The following is a 13,195-nucleotide window of genomic DNA, read 5'->3' on the forward strand; positions in this document are numbered from 1 at the left end:
TCACAGTACAGAGCAGCATCGCATCCACATCACAACAGGTGTTCAAAGTGCCCTCCACATCTACATCTACATTTATACTCCTCAAGCCACCCGACGGTGTGTGGCGGAGGGCACTTAACGTGCCACTGTCATTACCTCCCTTTCCTGTTCCAGTCGCGTACGGTTCGCGGAAATGACTGCTGGAAAGCCTTCGTGGGGGCTCAAATCTCTCTAATTTTACATTCGTGATCTGCTCTGGAGGTATAAGTAGGGGAAAACAATAAATTCGATTCATCATGCAGAAATGCACCCTCTCGAAACCTGGATAGCAAGCTACACCGCGATGCAGAGCGCCTCTCTTGCAGAGTCTGCCACTTGAATTTGCTAAACATCTCCGTAACGCTATCACGCTTACCAAATAACCCTGTGACGAAACGTGCCGCTCTTCTTTGGATCTTCTCTGTCTCCTCCATCAACCCGACCTGGTACGGATGCCACAATGATGAGCAGTACTCAAGTATAGGTCGAAGGAATGTTTTGTAAGCCACCTTCTTTGTTGATGGACTACATTTTGTCAGGACTCTCCCAATGAATCTGAACCTGGTACCCGCCTTACCAACAATGAATTTTATATGATCATTCCACTTCAGATCTTTCCGTACGCATATTCCCGGATATTTTACAGAAGTAACTGGTACCAGTGTTTGTTTCGCTATCATATAATCATACAATAAGGATCCTTCTTTCTATGTATTCGCAATACATTACATTTGTCTATGTTAAGGGACAGTTGCCACTCCCTGCACCAAGTGCCTATCCGCTGCAGATCTTCCTGCATTTCGCAGCAATTTTCTAATGCTGCAACTTCTCTGTATACTACAGCATCATCAACGAAAAGCCGCATGGAACTTCCGACACCATCTCCTAGATCATTTATATATATTGTGAAAAGCAATGGTCCCATAACACTCCTCTGTGGCACGCCAGAGGTTACTTTAACGTCTGTTGACGTCTCTCCATTGAGAACAACATGCTGTGTTCTGTTTGCTAAACGGTCTTCAATCCAGCCACACAGCTGGTCTGATACTCCGTAGGCTCTTACTTTGTTTATCAGGCGACAGTGTGTAACTCTATCGAACGCCTCCCGGAAGTCAAGGAAAAAGCATCTACCTGGGAGCCTGTATCTAATATTTTCTGGGCCTTATCAACAAATAGAGCGAGTTGGGCCTCACACGATCGCTGTTTCCGGAATCCATGTTCATTCCTACAGAGTAGAGTCTATGTTTGCAGAAATGATATGATACACGAGCAAAAAACAAGTTCTAAAGTTCTACAACAGATCGATGTCAGAGATATAGGTCTATAGTTTTGCGCATCTGCTCGACGATCCTGCTTGAAAACTGGAACTACCTGTGCTCGTTTCCAATCGAAATGGCACCCCGTCAGGTCCAGTTGACTTTCCTCTGTTGAGTGATTTCAGTTCCTTTTCTATTCCTTTGACACTTATTTTGATGACAGCCTTTTTTTCGTTCGTGCGAGGATTTAGAGAAGGAACTGCAGTGCGGTCTTCCTCTGTTAAAAAGGTTTGGGATTGTAGGTGATAGGGACAGTAGCTATTGTCATGCAGGACACACATAATCGTACTTTGGCGTAAATCATGTTGGTGGGACACTTGTCTGGAATTTGTACTACGGTTCATCTCAATAATATCCTGTGGAACCCGGTCCTTCAAATCTGGTTTACGCACAGACCGCCGCCTCCCAGCACGTTCGTCTGTCTAGAAGGATCAGTCATCACACAAACTCCTAAAAAGGGCACAAAATGTTGTGTGAGGGGGGTGTCTGTGGGGGTACTTGATTTTGTGTAGCCGCGCTGCCTCTCGACCGTTTCCATCTGCTTGGCAGTACCCTCCATGAGGTTGAGACAATGGCCGTGCCACAGTGGAAACACCGGTTCCCGTGAGATCTTCGACGTTAAGCGCTGTCGGGCGTGGCCGACACTTGGATGGGTGACCATCCAGCCACCATGCGCTGTTGCCATTTTTCGGGGTGCACTCAACCTCGTGATGGCAACTGAGGAGCTACACGGCCGAATAGTAGCGGCTCCGGTCACAGAAAACCATCATAACGCCTGGGAGAGCGGTGAACTGACCACACGACCCTCCTATCCACATGCTCAACTGAGGATGACAAGGCGGTCGGATGGTCCCGATGGGCCACTTGTGGCCTGAAGACGGTGTGCTTTTTCCATGAGATTGAAGCTCATTCGTCCACATCTGTATACCAATAGTTTTGTTTCTGTGGAGGGCGCACCTTGAGGAAGAAAAGCCCACTGATGATACTGAAACTTTAGCGAAACATGTCTGCGAAATGAAACAAAAGATAAAAGTTGTGTTTTGCCCAAGAACCTTTTCTATTACTTTTTATTAAATATGTTATCAGGGTGGTTACTTCTAGCTTAGTTTACCAACTGCCATAAGTTTTATCGACTTAGTGGTCAGACATAAAGGCCCAAGATGCAGAACTTGCGATATAAACAGGTGAAGAATTTTATTTACTGTAGAAACATACGTGGTGGTCAACAACACTGAATGTACATAATTTAAGATGGTCTTTTTTACTGATCATGAATACTATCGTCTCCATTCAGTGGCCCTATGTCTTCAGCACTGTCAGAAGAAGTTGAAAATATTGGCGATGAATAGGTGGAATGATGCACAAAAGTTTCCCCACGTTCTTCTTCTCCTTTGTAACAGCGTAGGGTCCTGTGTCCTGTCTTCACTGAGGTATGTTAACCAGTGAGACTGGGTGTCCTTTTCGCATCCCTATCTGAAGTCCAAATTCTAATAGTCCATTCCCATTGAAATAGTTTCTCTGAAAGAAAGTTTTTTTTTTTTTGGGGGGGAAAGTTTGGAACCGAATCCACTGCATCCTTACCCATGACACTGCATGTTCTTCAGTGTCACTCATCATCATGAATTCAAGTTTTCCTGAGATAAGAAAACATTGTTTGTCATTATAGTAGCATGAAACAGATTGTTTAACTTTGTAATAATATTGTAGCAGCCGCCGGGACGAAATATCTCTTGTGTCTTGAAGCAGTTTTCTATTGAGGTAAAGTCATGATCATCAGGAATCGATCAGTAGTAATCTTCGATTTCAGTGTTATTCTTTTCACTCGGAACTAATTTCAATAATGTTACGACTGTCTTCCAATTCCTGTCCTGTGCTGTACGGGTATCAGTGTAGACGTTTTGAGGTTGGCGCTTCTGTACTGACGTGTTGAACAACCAGTCAGCCGTTTCTAGGGACCCTCGTCAACTACTCACTCCATCCTAGCAGCACATGAATCTTAATATTTTGATGACAGCTCATGGCAACCAAAACTGTAAGCATAAAAGATGCTTTTGTAAAAAGCTACTTGACATGCCAGTCTAGGAATGACAATACCTTTTCTAAATCAAAGGAAAAGACATATTCTATGAGAGACTGACTTCTCAGTTTCCAGTTTCATAGACTCCCAAGCTTTTTCAGCCATGCACACATGCAGTTCTTGGTGTTGTTAAAGTTTCAGGTTTTCTTGTTCATCCGTCGACTGGCTGAGGTTATAACAAGAATATCACAATGTTCAGAAGTTTCCTTGTGAAGAGTGTGAAATTACATCTTGAGCTCGTTGTTAAAAGTTAGAAAAACATTTGTTTCTGCAGTTGCAGCTTGGGTTACGGAATGATTTTTCTGCAACTACTTTTCCCGTTCTTGTTGTGTATGATTATCTACAATTCCTTTTTCTCTTTTTGCGTTTTTTCTTTTCTTATTTATTTTCCTCTTCCCATATCACTTTGTGCATCTGCTGCGTCAATGTTTTATTTTTGAATTCAGCTAAATCATCTTGTGTCCCCATACCAGGGATGCCATCTATTGAAAAAAGAACATAATTGTTAATAAACCTAGTGAAATTATGAAAACATATCTATCATTGCCTTCTAAAACAGAACAATGCTCTGGTTTTGTTTTTGTGCAGCTTCTTTTTTACCCAAAGGCTGTAGGTTGCTGGGACACCCTCAGGCTATAAATTGTTAGGACAACTGGTGCAACTCAATTTTTAGGTTATGAATTTTCAGATTTCATTTTATAGTAATTCAGAGTTTATCTACAGCTGTTACACATAAGACGATCTACTTTATATTGGTAGAAGCATCTAAACATAAGAAACTACGAATTCCGATGTTAAAGTATTGGTAGTAATAAAAGGAGAATATAAGCAAAAAAAACGTGTTCACGCTTCGGACGACTGAGAACGTGAAGGAAAATATTCGTCGCTGGATTGGTTATCATCCCAGATGCTTCGTCGACGCTGTTTTTGTTGATAAAACTCACGTTGATTCACACTACACACAATTGGATAAATTAAAAATCATCACTTCATATGACTGGACCTGTCAGAAGATCGAATACCTACAGCGAATTGATAAAACTTTGTACAACAGCACAGTGGCACTGCCGGGTTAAGCCAGCGAGGGGACCGCGGCGAACGCTAATGACAGACCCTTGGTTTGCTTTACGCCTCAAAGCTTAGGATGTAAAATAAAACATCTCTTTACTTTGTTCCCAGAACGATACGTGATTTCTTGGATGGTTATCGTCATGAAAACATTCAAATCGTATACAAACACAAACGCTACCTTACAGCAATCACATTTTTAATGCAAGTTGACTTCATTAAATTTATGCGAAGTAATAAAATTAAAACAAGGATTGAAATGAAGATTGAATTTAAAAAAATTAACTCAGGTGATACCGAGAGAATTAGATTAGGAAATGGTTCAAATGGCTCTGAGCATTATGGGACTTAACTTCTGAGGTCATCAGTCCACTAGAACTTAGAACTACTTAAACCTAACTAACCTGAGGACATCACACTCATCCATGCCCTTGGCAGGATTCGAACCTGCAACCGAAGCGGTCGCACGGTTCCAGACTGTAGCGCCTAGAACCACTCGGCCACCCTGGCCGGTTTAGATTAGGAAATGAGACACTTAAAGTAGTAGATGTGTTTTGCTATTTGGGGAGAAAAATAACTGATGATGGTCGAAGAAGAGAGGATATAAAATGTAGACTGGCAATGGCAAGAAAGCGTTTCTGAAGAAGAGAAATTTGTTAGGATCGAGTACAGACTTAAGTGTCGGGATGTCTTTTCTAAAAATATTTTTATGGATGTGAAACATGGACGATAACTACTTTAGACAAGAAGAGGAAGCTTTCGAAATGTAGTGCTACAGAAGAATGCTGAAGATTAGATGCGTATATCAAGTAACTGATGAGGAGGTACTGAAAATAATTGGGGAGAAGAGAAATTTGTGGCACTACTTGACTAGAAGAAGGGATCGGTTGGTAGGACGTGTTCGGAGGCATCTAGGTATCGCCAATTAAGAATTGGAGGCCAGCACGGAGTGTAAAATTCGTAGAGGGAGAACAAGATTTTGTATCTCGCCTAGAAGCCGGCGCGTGGGTCTGCTCCTGAAAACGGAAAGGTTGGCTAAATGGAGGAAGCGAGTAGGGGCAGGTGAGGTAAAAGACGTCGGCACTGCAAGTAAGTGAAAGTGGTTCACTGGTGCATGAATATATGCAGAGGCATACATAACTGTGAATAGATGAGCACGTAGGTGCGAAGCCTTAGTGCAAAGTCTCTATATGAAGCGAAGCTGAAGCGAAGTGTCCTGGCCGTGTGCTCTTGATCAAAATGGGTAGAGTCTGCAGCGGCGCTCGTAGTGCTGCACAGCGCCGGCTAGAGGGCGCTGTCGTCGGTGTTGGTGCCGTGGTGCCAACCTATGAACTTGCACCTACGCCGTGGCATCTTAGCTATCGATACCATACAGGAGATGAATACACCAAGCAGATTCACACGGATGTAAGGCGCAGTAGTTACTTGAAGAAGCTTGCACAAGAGTGGCATGGAGAGCTGCATCAAACCAGCCTCAAGCCTGAAGACCAGAACATCAACTGTCTCACAAGGAATTAATTTTGTCACACTTTCACAAATCAGGGCGCACCATGGTAGATACCTGCCCGGTGTAAAATCTGCCACACAATCCTACGCCACTATACCGATGATTTCGAAAATTCAGTCCCACACCTGGTGTCTCAGTGGCAAATAAATCGTTACTGTATTGGGAAGTAAATGAATTATAAGGATATCATTTCATTATAAGATCAGACAGCTATACCCGATACCTACATAGATGTATACGTAGCTCGTAGAACCTACTTGTTTTTAATTTTGTAGCGTATATGAACAAAACAAATACGCTTACCTTATTCTTCAGTTCCTCTCGTTCACTTGTCGTCAAATTTCGCAGTCAATACATAAAATTATATTTCACTCTTTGAATGTTTTCAACAGGAATACCGAGTGAGGTGGCGCGGTGGTTAGACACTGGACTCGCATTCGGGAGGACGACGGTTCAATCCCGCGTCCGGCCATCCTGATTTAGGTTTTCCGTGATTTCCCTAAATCGCTCCAGGCAAATGCCGGGATGGTTCCTTTCAAAGGGCACGGCCGACTTCCTTCCCCATCCTTCCCTAATCCGATGAGACCGATGACCTCGCTGTCTGGTCTCCTTCCCCAAAACAACCCAACCCAACAGGAATATTCTAAACTAGTAGCCCACAGAGACCGACAAAGAAAAAACGTCACAAAATAAACTTAGCACCCGCGAAACTACAACACGCTATACTACAATACTATACCAAAAAGAAAGCAAGTTTCACTCTACACGGCTGGTGTCGAAAGTACTGTAAGAAAAGTAAATATACTGCAGAAGGAATTAACGACTTTAATAGCAGAGTCACAAACATAAACAGAGTATCCATTATTTATTTTCTTGTGTATTATCTGTTGATAATCTGTTGCAATCTGTAGTGTTATTACGACTAGCACAGACAACATTAGGGAATTTCTCTGTGTGTCCTGCGGTGTTGTCAACTTATGGTGTGCAACAACTGTTATTATTCATTCTAGACGTGAAAACCACTTACTTTCCACTCATATCTAACTTGACAGATGCACGTGACCCGTTGCATTTGCCGACTCTTTCTACACGGCTAATCGGCTCTGCACAGTGGAGTAGCTCCCAGGTGCACAACTTGAACTGTCAGCGGAAAAATTCTACGTGAGAGACAAATTACACCATTTGTGCTGTTTTCAGATTACCACTATTTATACGTCTGGGAAATATATGGTCATACACCTACGTAGATAAACCAGAAGCAAGTATTGTTTGAGTTGCTTGCTTTTTGTAGATAATTTTTGTTGAAGTCCTCCATGAGCTTGACGCCTCTCTTAGCCGGAAACATTTAAATTTTCTTTTTAACAACTAGGAGTAGGATGTTGATGGAATGGTCACTTTTATAGCCCTGTGAAGGGTTGGTCTTGACTAACTTGTCATTATGACCCCGTCTGGAATAATATTCTTATTTTATTAAAAATAACTGCTCATTCTCGTTATTGATTATTACTGGTTTATTACGATTCCTACTTGAAAACGATTATCATTTTTGTCTGAAAGTTGCGATCCAAGATTGAATGAGTTGCTCACTTTGATTTTTGATTTAGGGGACTACTCAGGGCCAACGACGGTCAAGACAGGTAGGCCGGTAGACAGGTACCATAAGTAAATTCACGTGGAAGATATCACGATTGATAACCTGATATTTATAATCTGCAAAAAAATACTGAATTGTAATTACAGTACTTCGTCTTCAGAAGGGGCATAGACTCCATATATGTCACACACACAATGATAACTAAAATAAAAGTTTCGCTAATTGTATTTTGTTCTCGTACCGATGATTCAGACTCATCACTGAACATAAAAATTTTCAACCAACAAGCAGCTTTCGTCATCCGTCCTGTACGCTGCATGAGTCCTGGACCAGGGAAAGATACTGCTCGAGGATGTACTTTGACAAGGTATGTAGAAGCCAGTTCTAAAAATTCAAAACTGTTTTCTCTAGGACGCCACTCTCAACGACTGTCCAACAAAATCGACGATTCGAGACTGGGTGACAGTGTGCCCTGGCCTTAGGGTGCTCAATAGTAGCCTGAAAATTATAATCATCGATTCCAGAACGGGCGGTTTAAATTTGTTTCATGCTTGATGTGTGTTGCTACAGCTCATGTAGCGGGACTCAGCTACACGTAATGCACCATTCACCCACAAAGGATCATCTCTTGGGCATGGGATTCCGTGCGAATCATTCTTTTCTTTTTCAGGGACCTGTTGGATTTATTGTCCTTGATAGACGAAAGGAGCAAGTAAAAGTTAAATGACTAATACTGATATACAGAATGACGTCATTTAAAGAATTTATGAAAGTTGTGTCCTCATTTCCAAGAAGTTAAAGACATGTACCTTTTTCATCGCTGAAGATCAGAGGTGTTGAGTAGGAACCAAGTTCTGTACTTTGCCAATGCAGGAGGTATATGGGACTGCTTCTCCATTGAAAACAGCTGAACACACAGTAGCGGCCGATGTCTAAGTAGCTTCTCCCTCCCTGCACAGAGTTTGAGTGTGGCCTACTCTGTTGTTTCCCAGTGTTGTTGCTGACCCTATTGTTAAGACGGTAACCGCATTATCTGTTGTCCTGACATGCCGTTGACACACACAATGCGCTATACAGGTGTGCACCTTCTCCCCTACAGAGTGAAAAACGTGCTTCGTCATATAACTTCCCCCAGAAGAAACTGATCATAAAATGAACTTAGCAAAAAGAACTAAGCAAGAACCAAATGTAACCAAAAATTACAATGACTACATTTCATCGAACAGCAATGATCTATTGCCTCACGCCGCATTTACAAAGGACAATCCCATGGCAGTACTTTTAAACCATAAATAACAAACCACTTTATAAACATATAATTAAATTTTATATTTGTTAGTAAATTATTAATAAGTCCTAATGGTTTAAAAGTGTATAGTACATGATGATATTGCCAGCCACGATGGCCGAGCAGTTCTAGGCGCTTCAGTCCGGATACTCACGGTACACTCGTGAAATGGTCGTACGGGAAAATCTCGGAGACGCTGTGTCCAATCTCTCGTTCCCCGGCCGTGACATGATGGTCAAACTCACTTAAATCTTGATAAAACCGATCTAACAACTGCGCCAGACACTTCTTGTCTTAGATATGCGTTGTCGACCGCAGTGCCTATTCTGCCTGTGTATATACGTCTGTATTTGAATACGCATGACTATACCAGTTTCTTTGCCGCTTCGGTGTATATGTATCTAACTAGTGTATGAGCAGTTGTAAATGTCAAGAGTTTTAATATCATCATGGTCCAAATGGCTCTGAGCACTATGGAACTTAACATCTGAGGTCATCAGTCCTCTAGAACTTAGAACTACTTAAACCTAACTAACCTAAGGACATCACACACATCCATCCCCGAGGCAGGATTCGAACCTGCGACCGTAGCGGTAGCGTGGTTCCAGGCTATAGCGCCTAGAACCGCTAGGCCACTCCAGCCGGTTGACCAGACACTTCCTTCACTACTGACCATATGGTTTTAATTTTATCCTGTGAATTAGCTATTGTATTTGCGTACGGCATACTCTTTGCCTTCTTAATAACTTTTTTAAGCACCTTACAATACTGTTTGTAATGGGTTACTGTAGCTTGATTGTGACTACTAACACTTTGATATAATTTCCGATTTCTTCTACATGGTAGCCTTATCTCACTAGTCAGCCACCCATGCTTTCTTTTATTGCGACTACACAATTGAAATCGTTGTAATGGAAAGAAACTCTCAAAGAGCATGAGAAATGTGTTAAGGAATGCATTATACACTCCTGGAAATTGAAATAAGAACACAGCGAATTCATTGTCCCAGGAAGTGGAAACTTTATTGACACATTCCTGGGGGCAGATACATCACATGATCACACTGACAGAACCACAGGCACATAGACACAGGCAACAGAGCATGCACAATGTCGGCACTAGTACAGCGTATATCCACCTTTCGCAGCAATGCAGGCTGCTATTCTCCCATGGAGACGATCGTAGAGATGCTGGATGTAGTCCTGTGGAACGGCTTGCCATGCCATTTCCATCTGGCGCCTCAGTTGGACCAGCGTTCGTGCTGGACGTGCAGACCGCGTGAGACGACGCTTCATCCAGTCCCAAACATGCTCAATGGGGGACAGATCCGGAGATCTTGCTGGCCAGGGTAGTTGACTTACACCTTCTAGAGCACGTTGGGTGGCACGGGATACATGCGGACGTGCATTGTCCTGTTGGAACAGCAGGTTCCCTTGCCGGTCTAGGAATGGTAGAACGATGGGTTCGATGACGGTTTGGATGTACCGTGCACTATTCAGTGTCCCCTCGACGATCACCAGTGGTGTACGGCCAGTGTAGGAGATCGCTCCCCACACCATGATGCCGGGTGTTGGCCCTGTGTGCCTCGGTCGTATGCAGTCCTGATTGTGGCGCTCACCTGCACGGCGCCAAACACGCATATGACCATCATTAGCACCAAGGCAGAAGCGACTCTCATCGCTGAAGACGACACGTCTCCATTCGTCCCTCCATTCACGCCTGTCGCGACACCACTGGAGGCGGGCTGCACGATGTTGGGGCGTGAGCGGAAGACGGCCTAACGGTGTGCGGGACCGTAGCCCAGCTTCATGGAGACGGTTGCGAATGGTCCTCGCCGATACCCCAGGAGCAACAGTGTCCCTAATTTCCTGGGAAGTGGCGGTGCGGTCCCGTACGACACTGCGTAGGATCCTACGGTCTTGGCGTGCATCCGTGCGTCGCTGCGGTCTGGTCCCAGGTCGACGGGCACGTGCACCTTCCGCCGACCACTTTCGACAACATCGATGTACTGTGGAAACCTCACGCCCCACGTCTTGAGCAATTCGGCGGTACGTCCACCCGGCCTCCCGCATGCCCACTATACGCCCTCGCTCAAAGTCCGTCAACTGCACATTCGGTTCACGTCCACGCTGTCGCGGCATGCTACCAGTGTTAAAGACTGCGATGGAGCTCCGTATGCCACGGCAAACTGGCTGACACTGACGGCGGCGGTGCACAAATGCTGCGCAGCTAGCGCCATTCGACGGCCAACACCGCGGTTCCTGGTGTGTCCGCTGTGCCGTGCGTGTGATCATTGCTTGTACAGCCCTCTCGCAGTGTCCGGAGCAAGTATGGTGGGTCTGACACACCGGTGTCAATTTTTTCTTTTTTCCATTTCCAGGAGTGTATTTGTCATCTCTGTTATCGGCAGTATAAACATCCAGCCACTCACATTCTTTAGCGAGGTTTAAAAAGCTCTCTACTGCCATTGAATTAACTTTCCTACGTAGTCTGTAATTATGTGTGACGTTTGCCTCTCGGCATGCACCCTCATAATGGCGCTAATAGCGTCGATCGTATGCGATTGGTGCAAAATCTGAACAGACGCAATCTTTCGGATGTAGACGCACACCTACCAACCTTAGTTCTCCCGTGGTACTGCGACTTTTTTCCGTCAGTATAGTATCATGTATAGTGACTGGCTCGTAGAATATTTCACTAATACAACCCACTTTGTTATTCCGAACAGTGAATATTTGTCAGAAGTGAAATTAACATCGGGTTGACTCAGTTTGCATAACCCACTTGTGGAAACTGGATTAGCAGCACTGCAAGACCGACCGCTGTACAGTTTCATCTGTACAGAGGAGCTCAGTCGTTGGAGGACCATAAGTAATTGTACAAACACTTACACAAAATTGCCTCTTGGAGTAACGAATGGCAGATGTCTTCAAACGCAGCTCGTGACCTCGACGCTATCTGGATGATAAGCCCGGCGCGGCCTCGCTGCTACAGCTGCCAAGCGACAGCACACGCGGGGAATTCCCTATCTTCGTGCTGACTCGCGCGTTATCGTAGTCTGCCACAATGAGACATACTTTTCGTGCGATATGAGGCGAGATGCGAAGGTCACGACATATTGCAGCGTCTCATCACGTGTGCTCCGCGAAAACCATGGTGACGGATAGGGAACAAACCAAACTGAGGTCATACTTAATCCGCTTTCCGCACACTTCGAAACTGCCTCGTTTAATTCGTTGCGTTCATTTGAATTCTGGTATCTCGTGTTCATATTTATGCGGGTAGAAAACAGTTTTCAAGTAATGCATCGTGTATAACACTGTTTTGGCGATATCTATGCCCTTCAACAGTACAGTCTGGAACCGCGCGACCGCTACGGTCGCAGGTTCGAATCCTGCCTCGGGCATGGGTGTGTGTGATGTCCTTAGGTTCGTTAGGTTTAAGTAGTTCTAAGTTCTAGGGGACTGATGACCTCAGAGGTTAAGTCCCATAGTGCTCAGAGCCATTTGAACCATTTTTTATGCCCTTCCATCTCCCACCGATGTGTAGTAATGCTGAGGGATCCACTAATGATAAAGCCAACTCATTTGTTGTCCAGTTTCCTGAGCTCCACTCGGTAATACGAGGGTGGTATGAAAATTTCTCGGAACGGAACAGAAAAAAAGTACTTACATCACTGAAACTCTTTTTACTTTTCAATGTAGTCTCCTTGTACATTAATGCACTTGGTCCAACGATGTTCTAGTGCCTTCAACCTATCTCGAAAATGAGTTTGCTCCAGGCCCGCAAAATAGTTGTCAACCCAGGTTATCAATTCTTCGTTTGAAGTGAATCTTCGTTCACCGAGAAAAATTTTCTGTTTTGGGAAGAGATGGAAGTCTAATGGAGCCATATCAGGTGAATAGGGCAGGTGTGGCAGCAATTCATACCTCAGTTCGTGTAATTTGGCCATGGTGACGGCACATGCGTGCGGGTGCACATTGTCTTGATGGAAAATGACTTTCTTCCTAGCTACACCTGGGCTATTTTCGGGTATCTTTTGTTGCAATTTGTCCGAGAGATTAGCATAGTATTCTCCAGTAATTGTTTTCCCAGTGGGGAGATAATCTACAAACAGAACACATTTCTCATCCCAGAACACTGATTCCATGACCTTTCCCGTCAAAGGAATTGTCTTTGCTTTCTTTGGTTGCGAATAATCAGCATATGTCCACTGCTTTGACTGTTGTCTTGTCTCTGGCGTATAGTAGTGCTCCCAAGTTTCATCTGTGGCCCCAGTCTAGCGTTAAACATCTTGTTTGTTTCCTCTGAAACGGGTCAAACTTTG

Source organism: Schistocerca americana, chromosome 11, assembly GCF_021461395.2.
Source record: "Schistocerca americana isolate TAMUIC-IGC-003095 chromosome 11, iqSchAmer2.1, whole genome shotgun sequence".
Lineage (NCBI taxonomy): Eukaryota > Metazoa > Arthropoda > Insecta > Orthoptera > Acrididae > Schistocerca > Schistocerca americana.